At 44.2% G+C, this 12,448-nt stretch overlaps 1 pseudogene; it reads right to left on the bottom strand.

Annotated features, from left to right (window-relative positions):
- Nucleotides 1–12,013: 12,013 nt before the first annotated feature.
- Nucleotides 12,014–12,132, bottom strand: LOC134958985 (5S ribosomal RNA; annotated as a pseudogene).
- Between the last annotated feature and the right edge of the window lie 316 nt (nt 12,133–12,448).

Raw genomic sequence — 12,448 nt, 5'->3', positions numbered from 1 at the left:
TACAATCCCATTGTCCATTGGCCGAAGGAATTCGGCCCTGCATCATAACAAAAGGTCATAGGGTGATTCATACAGGTGGGCTGTGACGATTTCCAACAGCTCAGGTGGGTGGGAAACTGGGTTTCCCACCGCATACCTGAGTATGTGTAAATAATAGAAATGGACATAAACTTCTTATGTCCATAACTATTCGCACGAGCGATTAATACGCTCCAAACCAACACCGGAATATTGCTAATTAAATACTCTTCCGATGGGTACCAAACACTGCTGTATGATTCCTGTTAGACCCTTCGTACGATATAAAGAGGGATTCCTCAGCTCTGGGACATTGTATTTTAACCAAACTTTCAGAATCTATCAAAGGGACCATGATCTATAAACTACATTAATTGTGAAAATATGTAACGAATGAGTCGCACGCTACGACCACATAAACTCTACCGTAAATACGCATACCGCGCCTGCGTGTGCACGCTATTGCGGGTATGCGCTTCCACGGGAGAGCGTACGCACGCGCAGCGCGGACCAGTGTGCGGTGCAAATATGGCAACGTGCATTGAGACATTTTTCTGACTTTGACAGTCCACCCTTTGGCAGTCAATAATAACTGCCACAAAACATTTAAGGAGAAAAATGTAAGTCAGGGGTTAATTGATTTCCATGGTTGGGTAGGGGAGAAGAGTGGAGTAGGTGTGAAGAGGGTATGACCTAGTGAGAAAGTAGAAGCATGTGTGTATGAGTCCATGTTTGGAGGGTCATGTATCATCGTGCCGTACGTGTGGTAAATCAAGCTTCGAGGTATTGCGAAGTATACATTTGAATTCCTTCTTGTCCTGTGGTACAGGTCTGTGGATGGGCTGTCAAACTCTACCGAGCTCATTTCGGCTGTGGTTGTAACAAAATGGGGATGCACATTTTAGTTGATGATACATGAATGGGGGAGGTATGTGGTTGCTGCTATCTGTGCCTGTATTCCCTATCGTCTATGTGTGTCGTTACCTGGGGGTTGTAGAGATGAAGATAAAGAACACTTACGAAAAATGCAATGATATTCTATGTCAGGGAAATGTACATCTGTCGTCGAAGTTGTTTTCGGTATCTGTTGAGAGTCGTCTTCTTTGCGCTGTATTGCTCCTTGGGCATGAGCAAATAGCTTTGTCTGAGCCATCAGATTTACAAAAAATGTTGGGCTAGCGTGAGTTTAAAAGTACTAGGGAAACTGGGGATCCATGGCAAAGTTCATCAAGTGTCCATATTTAAAGTTGTCAAATCTTCTTCTTTGATCAATCCGTTGTCTGTATACATCTCGTCTCGTCAGCTTCCTCGTCCAAGGGGGTCTTTGTATCTTGGAGAAAAGCAGAAAAACAGGTGAAAGAAACGGACCGTATAATCGCATTTTCATCACATTCTGGTTTCTATCATTGGGTCATAAATCAAATCCAGCTTAATTACGGTTTCCTCACTCCTCAAGCTCATCACTTTTGTACTTTGTTTGCACCTCATTAAAGCCTGCCCGCATCTAAATATCAATCCAATCGATATAACGACACCCAAGATACATAGTAGAAACTTTCCAACATCCATTATGACTCCTTGAGCCCAGTCTCCTAAACCGGAGAACCAATTTCGCGGGTTCAACCATGACACCCAACCAGTCAGCTCATTACCTACAGCAGCAAGGGTGAGATTGTGTTTTCGACGAAATTCCCACTTTAATTGCAGAATATCGTCCATCTTTTGGTCTATGACCTCTACCGGATCCTCGGTGCTATTTGTGATATACGTGCAACACTTTATGCCGTACTGTGTTGCCAATGTAACACAATATCCGCCTGTTACTGCTGTAAGATAATTAAGAACCATCCTATGCTGAACTAGTTCTGTTTTGTAAGCTTGAAGTTCTCTTCCAGTGTATCTAAACGTGTCATCATACATTTCAGTGATATTATCTAACAAATTGGCGAGTGCGGAAATGTATCTATAATTCATCACACCTCGAGCGGTGCGAGTGAAATCTAACGCTACCAGAACCTGAATCCCGGTGGATTCATGGATAAGATCAGAGGCCGGATGCTCTAACCTTTCTGACAGCTGTCTTTTAACTCGGTGCTCGTAATGAGTGTGAGTATAAGGAGCTTGGGCACCACGGTGTATGTCCTTCATTTTGTCATGTGTAACAGTCATCACTTCAGGCAATACTTTTCCAATATAACACAATCCTTCAGAGTTTGGGGCAAGCCACTTGTACGCCTTTCTCCCGCATATGAAATATGCATCATCGGGGAGAACATATGGGACGGAGAAGGACATGACCATGTTACAAACCTTCCAGGTGAAATCTCCTGACCCTAATTCTTCCATCTGCCTAATGCACGTATCGGTTTGTACGATATGTGCACAGTATCCTGGTGATACCTCTCCAACTCTAGTAATCCTATTTCCTAAGGTATATCGATACCGGAAAGATTTTCCTCTACTGGCTATGTGGCGTACGAGCTCTGTATCTGTAGGCATTCTATCTGCTCTGTGTGAAAAGGTCATGGTAAGGTTGCTCCATGACACTTCCCAATTTCCCGGTTTTCTGGGATTGGAGATGTTAAAACATATGAGGGACCTATCCACATGGTATTGGTGGAGCTTCAAACTAGGAGGGCTGGAGATGTTAAACCTCCGATCCACCGGTCTCCCACCACTTAGCTCAAGTACCTCCCCTAACGTTAAAGGAAATGGTACTAGCCCTGATTTACAGTGACCCTGAGGTACTTGAGAGCATACCCAACAATCTGTTTGGTTTAACACGTTACCCACTAGAGAGTGATAGTCACTCAATGGATGCCGGTCCATATGGATATTAAAACTAGATTGGCATTTCTTTATGCATCCATCTTCAACCAGATTATCACAGAGCCTACAGATACAATTTTCTTCAGCTAACAATCCATCACAATTTCTTCTATCGGATCGTTTTCTGATACTCGCCTTTGCTTGTTGGTTTGGTTGATCTTGGAAAACTACGCCTCCATCATCATAATCGGAACCCATTCCAGAACCTCTCTCGACCTCTATGGTACTCTCGCCGGAACAGACTGCTCTGGTCAACATCATGGTTAACATCAAAATCCGGATCACAGTCTCTTGGGGCAAGTCCATCTTTGAGGAGGAAATAGAGAAGAATGAGAAGGGGGAAAAAGAAATTTTTAAGGGAGAGGGGCTGGGAAATGGAGAAAAACAATAAAAGGGAGAGGGGAGTCGACAGCTGCTTTCGATCTTCAAGGCTCAGGTGCCGCCTCAGTCCTCCTGGAACAGACACTCCAGTGATACAACCTCTACCGTCTGTTCCTTATCACGGGACTTCTCTGGATCAGCAACCTTCTTGCAGTGGGATGAATGGACCCAAGTCTCTCTCTCAGCAACCTTCAATGCTGTGGTGCTAGTCAATAAGACCTGGTATGGTCCTTCCCATCTATCAACAAGACAACCTGAGCGTAGAAAATTTCGTATCATTACATAATCCCCAGGTTCAATGTCATGACAATTACTATCTGGTAAATCAGGAATCACCAACTTCAGATTATCATTTTGATTCCTCAACTGTTTACTCATGTTAATCAAGTACTTTACAGTTACTTCATTGTTACATTTCAAATCATCCTGAGGGTTAATCATGACATGCGGTTGTCGACCAAACAAGATTTCAAAAGGAGACAGATTAAGAGGGGACCTGGGAGTGGTTCTGATGCTATACAAAACAATGGGTAAAGCTTCTGGCCACGTCAATCCTGTCTCTGCCATTACTTTACTCAATTTATTTTTAATAGTGCTGTTCACTCTTTCGACCTTCGCACTCGCCTGTGGACGGTACGGAGTGTGCAGCTTGCTATCAATTCCCATCAACTTACACATTCCTTGAAAGACATCACCTGTAAAATGGGTACCCCTATCACTTTCAATGATTCTAGGGATACCATATCTACATACAAATTCCTGCACAATTTTCTTAGCTGTAAACATAGCGGTATTTGTAGCTGCTGGAAAAGCTTCGACCCAATTCGAGAAAACATCTATACAAACAAGTACATATTTCAAATTTCTACATGGGGGTAATTGAATGAAGTCAATTTGTATTACTTGGAAAGGGCCGCCGGCAGGTGGGATATGGGATGGTTCTGTAGGTATTGCTTTTCCAATATTCTTTCTCAGACAGGTAAGGCATGACATTGCTCTTTTACCCGCATGAGAGGAGAATCCTGGGGCGCACCAGTATGCTCTTACCAATTTGCACATCCCCTCCTTGCCTAGATGAGTCAGCCCGTGAGCTGCTTCAGCCAGACATGGAAGGTATGCCCTGGGGGCCACTGGTTTACCATGTCCATCCGTCCAGAGCCCTGAGGACTCCTGGCCATATCCCTTTGCCTTCCAGACTGCTCTTTCCTGTGTGGAACACAAATTCTGCATCTCACACAACTTCTGTGTGTTGATGGTATTAAATACCATCAACTGTGTGGTGTCTGTCCGTGTGGGGGTAGCAGCTGCAAGCTTTGCGGCTTCGTCTGCTCGGCTGTTACCAAGGGATACTGGGTCTTGACTATATGTATGTGCTTTACATTTGATAACAGCCACTCTGTCGGGTTCCTGTATCGCTGTTAGAAGCCTTTTTATGTGAGCTGCATGCGCTATCGGTGTACCAGCCGCCGTCATGAAATTTCTGAGCCGCCATAGGGCTCCGAAATCATGTACTACCCCGAACGCGTATCTAGAATCGGTGTAGATATTGGCAGACTTACCCTTAGCCAATTCACATGCTCTGGTTAGGGCGACCAGTTCAGCAACCTGGGCTGAGTGAGGTGGGCCTAGCGGTTCCGCTTCTATGGTGTCTTGGTCATCTACGACTGCGTATCCAGTACACAAGTCTCCCGAGTCTGACTGTCTATGACAACTACCGTCCGTGTAGAACGTGAGTTCTGCATCTTCTAGTGGATTGTCACTGATGTCAGGCCTTGCGGTAAAATTTTGGGTCAAATATTCCATACAATCATGTGCATCTTCCTTTGCATTAAATCCTCCTTCCCTATCACTCTCACCTCCCACCCTTTGTGCCTGACCAGGCACACCTGGGAGAAATGTCGCAGGGTTTAATGCACTGCATCTCCTTATGGTGATGTTTACGGGGGCCATTAATGCCAATTCCCATCTTGTAAACCTTGCTGATGAGACGTGTCTGGTTTGGGCAGAATTCAATAAGGCAGATACCGCATGTGGTGTATGGATTGTGAGGTTGTGGCCTAGCACGACATCTTCGCTTTTTGTCACTAGCAATGCTATCGCCGCAACGCTACGCAAGCATGTGGGGAGGGATCGCGCTACCGTGTCTAGCTGAGCGCTGTAGTATGCAATTGGCCTGCTGGCATCACCGTGTTTTTGTGTTAGTACACCTGCTGCGCACCCAGCATTTTCTGTTCCGTATAGTTCAAAGGGTTTCCCATAGTCTGGCATACCTAGTGCTGGTGCCTGCGTTAGGCACTGTTTGAGTCTCTCAAATGCTGTTTCGGATTCGTCTGTATGCGAAATCCGATCAGGTTTGTTTGAGGAGACCATTTCCTGCAAAGGTAGCGCCAATATGGAAAACCCTGGGATCCAATTACGGCAATACCCACACATTCCTAAAAACGTCCTGATCTGTTGCTGGGTTTGTGGCAGTGTCATGTCTCTAATGGCTTGGATTCTATCAGCGGTCAGGTGTCTCAGTCCTTGTGTTAGACAGTGTCCCAAGTATTTTACCTTAGCTTGGCATAATTGCAACTTGTCTTTGGAGACCTTGTGACCTGTGTCTGAAAGATGAAACAGGAGCTGTTTCGTATCCTTCAGGGATGCCTCCAATGAATCAGAACACAGTAGTAGATCATCCACGTACTGTATCAACACTGATCCACTTTCCGGTTGGAAAGACTGTAAACAATCATGCAAAGCCTGAGAAAATATACTTGGACTATCTATGAAACCTTGGGGTAACCGAGTCCACGTGTATTGGACTCCTCTGTATGTGAATGCAAACAAATATTGGCTGTCAGGGTGCAGAGGTACCGAAAAGAAAGCGGAGCAGAGGTCAATAACAGTGAAAAATTTGGCAGTGGGAGGAATTTGCATTAGGATGACAGCTGGATTAGGCACTACGGGGAACTGACTCTTAACTATTTTGTTAATCCCCCTTAGATCCTGCACTAGCCTGTAACCCCTCCCCCCACTCTTTTTAACAGGGAAGATGGGACTATTTGCTGTGCTGGACGTTCTTACTAGAATGCCCTGTTGTAGCAAGCGCTCTATTACGGGAAAAACTCCTAACTCCACCTCTGGCTTCAGAGGATACTGTGGGATTTTTGGAGCTATCCTACCATCTTTTACTTGCACAACTACTGGAGCTACGTTTGCCATTAATCCAGTGTCCTGTCCATCTTTTGTCCAAAGTGACTCTGGTATCTGAGATGTCATCTCTTCTACTTGGGATGGATTCCTATTTGTCATAATGGAATGTGACATTAATTTTGATGGGGAGTCTAACATGTCTCGTACTTCCTGAGCGTGATTCTCAGGAATGTCCAAGAATACACCTTCAGGAGTACAATAAATGACGCAACCCATTTTACATAGTAAGTCTCTACCCAGGAGATTAGTTGGTGCCGATGCAGCCAGCAAAAAGGAATGCTTGGTATGCAAAGGCCCTATTGTAATCTCGGCTGGTTTGCTAACAAGGTAGTGCTGGACTACTCCTGTTACTCCCATGGCTGGAATTGTCCTACCAGTGGTTCTCATGCCCACTGTCGAATTTAACACTGACTTGGCCGCCCCTGTGTCTACAAGAAAGTTTAAAGTTTTACCAGCCACATTGATTGCAATCTCTGGTTCGCTTCCAAGACTGGCAATCAACTTAACTGGCTGCAGATTACAGGTATGGCCACACCCCTATTGGGTATGCTGACCTCCCTGAATCCCATTGGCAGCAACTACTTGTGGGGGAGTTAGCTGGGAACTACCAGAGGCATGCCAATCTCTGTTCGGGGGATATCTTTTTGTTTCCCCTGTATGTGGCTCAAAACTCCGCCTCTGTGGACCCTGCTCCCAATGTCGTGTGTTGTGTTGTTGTCTAGGGGGTTGAAAAGATCTTTGTACATTCTTTGTTCTACATTCTCGTGCATAGTGTCCCGGTCTGTTACAAGAAAAACATGTTATTACACTTGTCTTACCCACAGGATTCGGTGGTACATACGCAGGCTGCCTTGTGGTCAGCGCCTGTATACTTACGGACATCAACTTATCACTTTGCGACTCCCTGTGCCTAGTGATGTTTCTGTCGTGATCAATAGCAGCCTCTCTCAAGGTGGACACTGACAGACCTCGCCAACATGGCTGCGTGGTCTGTACCCTAGCTTTTAATGTTTCTTTCAAACCATCCATCAGTACAGATACTGCTACTTCTCGATGGTTTGGGTTGGTCTTAATGTCTTCTATACCAGTGTACTTTGCCATTTCTAATAGTGCCCGGTGAAAATATTCTGTTGCCGTTTCGGACTCCTTTTGCTTAATGAAAAATATTTTATTCCATTTAACAACGGCAGGGAAATACTCTTTTAGCTGTAAATTTATCCTTTTTACATTATCCTTGTTGTACACGTCTGTAAGCGGTACATCTTTATCCAATGCACAATCAGCTAAAAACTGAGTTGCATCAACATTGGAAGGTAAACAAGCTCTTAGCAGTATCTGCCAATCCTTGTTGTTGGGTTCTACCGTGTTACCTAAATCCCTGATGTATTTTTGGCTAGCAACTAAATCCTTCCTGGGGTCAGGAAATTCGGACACTATTGTTCTTAATTCCATTCTGGAAAATGGAGTGTACATGGCAATGTTCCTTATGGGAGTGGCTCCAGACACATCTGTTTTTCCATTGGGAACTGCTATTACCCTTACAGGAGCAATTCTAACAGCCTCTTCCTGTGTAGATTCTACAGCTTGTTGTGGTACAATTGTTTCAGTGTAGTGCATGGTGCCGTACTTACCCGTTGACACGACCTCACCTATCCCTCCGCTAGGGGCTTTCACTAATCTCGTGGGTGTCGCTGTGCCTACTGTGGTCTCTGCTATGGTGGCCGCAAGAGAGAGAGCTGAAATTGTTGCCGAATCTTCTTCTTGATCACACTCCTGAGGAAGGTTCACAACAGGGTACAACTTGCACGGGTTAATACTTGCATGAGTTATTTGGTTAACATCATTAACATTTACAGTGTTACTAAGAGTTTGTGTTTTACAACCCAGTGCGTTTCTCTCCGCAATCAACTTCTCTCCTGCAATGTATGGTGGGGGAGGAGCTGTGGCAATCAACTTCCTGACTGCCCCAGATCCTGCCGCCAGAGCCAACCCTCTCTGTATCTCACCTTCCTGGTGCCATAACTGTAAACAATCATGATGCTGAATTCGTCTCTTTGCTGATTTTACGAGACATATCCTCCTCCTTAAATTTTGTAACACTTCTGGACTGAAGCTACCTATTCTTGGGAATTTGTCCCTGTCTTGTACAGTCATTCTCTCCCATTCATCACATAAAACCTCTGTGTGACTACCGTATTTTTCACACATTACATATCGTGCCGACCCAATTGGTCGGTTCTCTGAATCAACCCGAACCGAGGTTGATCGCCCCCTACCGGAACAAATGGCCCCCATAATCTGCAGGCGTTGCTTATTCCTCCTTGGATCTTTATCTCAAGGTTTTCAGCGAACCCTTACAAACAAACCAAGATGTCCTTGGGCAGGCCGGCGGTGGTGGTTTATCAAGTACCCCACTTACTTCTCGCCCACGTTGGCCAGTACTGCAATCACTGTAACCAGAGCTGCGGTACCCAACCCAGGGCCCCTGTGAACCTTTATTTACTGGGGCGCGTTCCCCAGCAAGTATCGGTTGTTGGATAGTTCCTGAGTGACCAGCGAACTTCCCTTCCAAAAATAAAAAATTACACAAATCACGTCAGAATGTACAAATAGCGTTTGTGACCACTTTACTCTAATGGTATTAGGTCAGATTACTAACTACTGCACACAATTACGTGCGGTCCAATCGTTCAGTACACGAGCACTACTTGTCATGTACTGAAAGACCAATGGAATCGATGTTTCCGGCCGCGATTCCTTCAGCAAGAGCTTATGGCCTATATGGGTTCTGCACCAACACCCCAGGCGTTGTGCCACTGGACTTTTATAGCGGACCTTTTACCTTACGACCTCCTGGTCTTGTTCCTTATGACCTCCTGGTCTTGTTCCCTTATGACCTCCTGGTCTTGTTACCTTATGGTCCGCTATACTCTAATGCTCAAATATTATTTAACCAGGGATGCCTCCCTAGCCACCGTATATGTCACTTACACGTATGTCCCGGACGAGCCCCCAATTGACAATGCTAAATTCCTTGTCGTATAAACAACCCTTTATGAAGCTAAGAACACTGTACGCTGTTTACTTAAGAAGTACCGTAATGGTACGCTATTGGCGTAGCGATCGCTCAGCCGTAGGCGAGACGCTCAAGCGTCACGTTCGCTCACGGCCCAGTGATCACAGGACACGTTATTGGCTATGTCTAGGGGAATGATTCGCTATGGCGTAGCATACGCTCGAGACCACGAGGAGGTCACCAGCGGTGCAGACGCTCACAACACTATACCTTTATGTTAAAACCTTATACCATTGAAATACACTGAATACCTTAATGTGAGTACAGGGTGTAAGTGCAACCTTGTGTAACCTGACTAACTACAAAGCTGCTTGAGCGTCACCGACGCTCAAGTGAACACTTAACACTATAGAAAATGCACAGATACTGGTTTAGGTTCCAAAGCCTATTAACTGTATTATATCTAATATACTTGTAAAAGGGGATAACAGTACAAATGATACACTACAATATAACAGAGACTTCCTAACCACAGAACTAAACAATAAATACAAAAAGACAATACTACACTGACCTAAATGCAATACAGTACAATACTATAATACTATGAGAGATATAAGAGAAAAGAGGAGAGAGAGAGAGAGAGAGAGAGAGAGAGAGAGAGAGAGAGAGAGAGAGAGAGATGGAGAGAAATTGGCTCACAGAAAGACAATGATTACGGAGAGAAACTTACGCACAAAGGGTATGATCGCCTGCGCCTCGATATCCAGCTCCCGGCTATCAGCAGATAACCGTTGATGAGAGAGTGAGAGCTGGATGTGATCGGCCTGCCTATTTATGCCCCACACACAATGCAATCTCCTGGTCCTACAATCCCATTGTCCATTGGCCGAAGGAATTCGGCCCTGCATCATAACAAAAGGTCATAGGGTGATTCATACAGGTGGGCTGTGACGATTTCCAACAGCTCAGGTGGGTGGGAAACTGGGTTTCCCGCCGCATACCTGAGTATGTGTAAATAATAGAAATGGACATAAACTTCTTATGTCCATAACTATTCGCACGAGCGATTAATACGCTCCAAACCAACACCGGAATATTGCTAATTAAATACTCTTCCGATGGGTACCAAACACTGCTGTATGATTCCTGTTAGACCCTTCGTACGATATAAAGAGGGATTCCTCAGCTCTGGGACATTGTATTTTAACCAAACTTTCAGAATCTATCAAAGGGACCATGATCTATAAACTACATTAATTGTGAAAATATGTAACGAATGAGTCGCACGCTACGACCACATAAACTCTACCGTAAATACGCATACCGCGCCTGCGTGTGCACGCTATTGCGGGTATGCGCTTCCACGGGAGAGCGTACGCACGCGCAGCGCGGACCAGTGTGCGGTGCAAATATGGCAACGTGCATTGAGACATTTTTCTGACTTTGACAGTACCAGAAAACGAGTCCGTATAATGTTGTTTTACAAGTGCAGAAGTTAAAAGACGCATTCCGCGTCATTTCCGCCCCGCTTCCGGCGTCAGCCTCAGTCATGTGCGTATGCGCGTCGTGCCGCACTTCCGGTATCGGCGTCCGGCTGCGTGTGTTGTTTCTCCCTTCCTTTCCTTCTGACATAGATATCGGGAAGTGTCACGCTTCCTGTCAGGGCGGGAACAGACTGCTCCTTCGATGTAATTGGATGGGGGAAGCTGTCAGTTATCACGGCGGCCATTTTCATGAAGTTTTTATGACTGCAGACATGTTTTATCCTGATGTAGGTTTAAGTGATGAGAGAAGTCTCCACGGAAACCAATATACAATGGAATACAAATGAAAACAAATATTAGAACACCATTGTGGTTTTTGTTAGATTTATAAGTACGGATTAGTATTAATATTAGCTATGGTTAGTAATCGGCGGTATATTATGTATTCATAATGTGACGTGAGCGGAATGTGAAAGATTTCTTATGGATAGAGTATCATTAAAGCCTAATTGTTATATACCATCCATTATCCAGTTATCTATCAATTAGTAAGAGGGTATGGGAGCGGGTAAGGCAGGTTACTGAGACACAGAATAAAATATATTGCTAGAATAAGATGTCATAAAGAATTACCAGGAGTTAATGCCAGTCAATAAGGCTAATATATTAATGCTTAATAAAATGTTTAGGGAGATCAATCATAGCATTATTAAAGAAATATTAGAGATAGACAGTGCCATTAATAAATTATATAAAAAATATATAAAAAAGGGGACTGAGTGGTCCATTGATTACTATAGTGCATACGAGGTCTAAAAATATTAATACAATTAAATAGTGCATAGAATATATATTAGTGCTACTAATAAATAAGATTAAATATATAGTATGAATTAAAAGATGGGTGGAACACTATATAGGTCTGTCATATCTAGTTGGAAGTGTTGCGTATAATAATAGTGCAGGTGTGCATGACAGACAGTGATATTTGAACATAAATAATGATAAAAATAGTGTGTATTGTGAACTAATGGACTATTTGTGTGTCAATATTGCGGAAACTGTTTTATGGTCCACCATAACCCATTACGTACAGTACCCAATCTTCGCAAATGGTACCCCATTTGGTACTGGTTAGGCCCTACACTGCTTAGCTTCCAAGGTCGGTCGAGATTGGGCGTCTACCAGTGTGGTATGACTGTATCTGCGGTGAAGTGACTCAAGTACACAGTAATCCATTTTTTATTAAAAGTATTGACATACTACATGATACATAGTGTTTTGATACAGATAAAATGCTAGAAAGGTGCTGAGTGCTTAAAGGGTAGAAGAGGAAAAGAAAACCGGATCAATCAGCCAGGGATTTTCTTTCACAGGAACGGTGCGATTTCGTAACCTTCGTTGAAGCCCATGGGATGTGTGGTTTTCAGTTGGAATATCCAATACATTTCCCTCTGGGAAAGCTTTTTCGCTAGGTCACCGCCTCTTTCGCCGCTCGTAACATGTTCTATCGCCTTGAAAG

Source organism: Pseudophryne corroboree, chromosome 9, assembly GCF_028390025.1.
Source record: "Pseudophryne corroboree isolate aPseCor3 chromosome 9, aPseCor3.hap2, whole genome shotgun sequence".
Taxonomy (NCBI): domain Eukaryota; kingdom Metazoa; phylum Chordata; class Amphibia; order Anura; family Myobatrachidae; genus Pseudophryne; species Pseudophryne corroboree.
The sequence above is the reverse complement of the archived record's forward strand: the minus strand, read 5'-3'. Positions and strand labels throughout refer to the sequence as shown.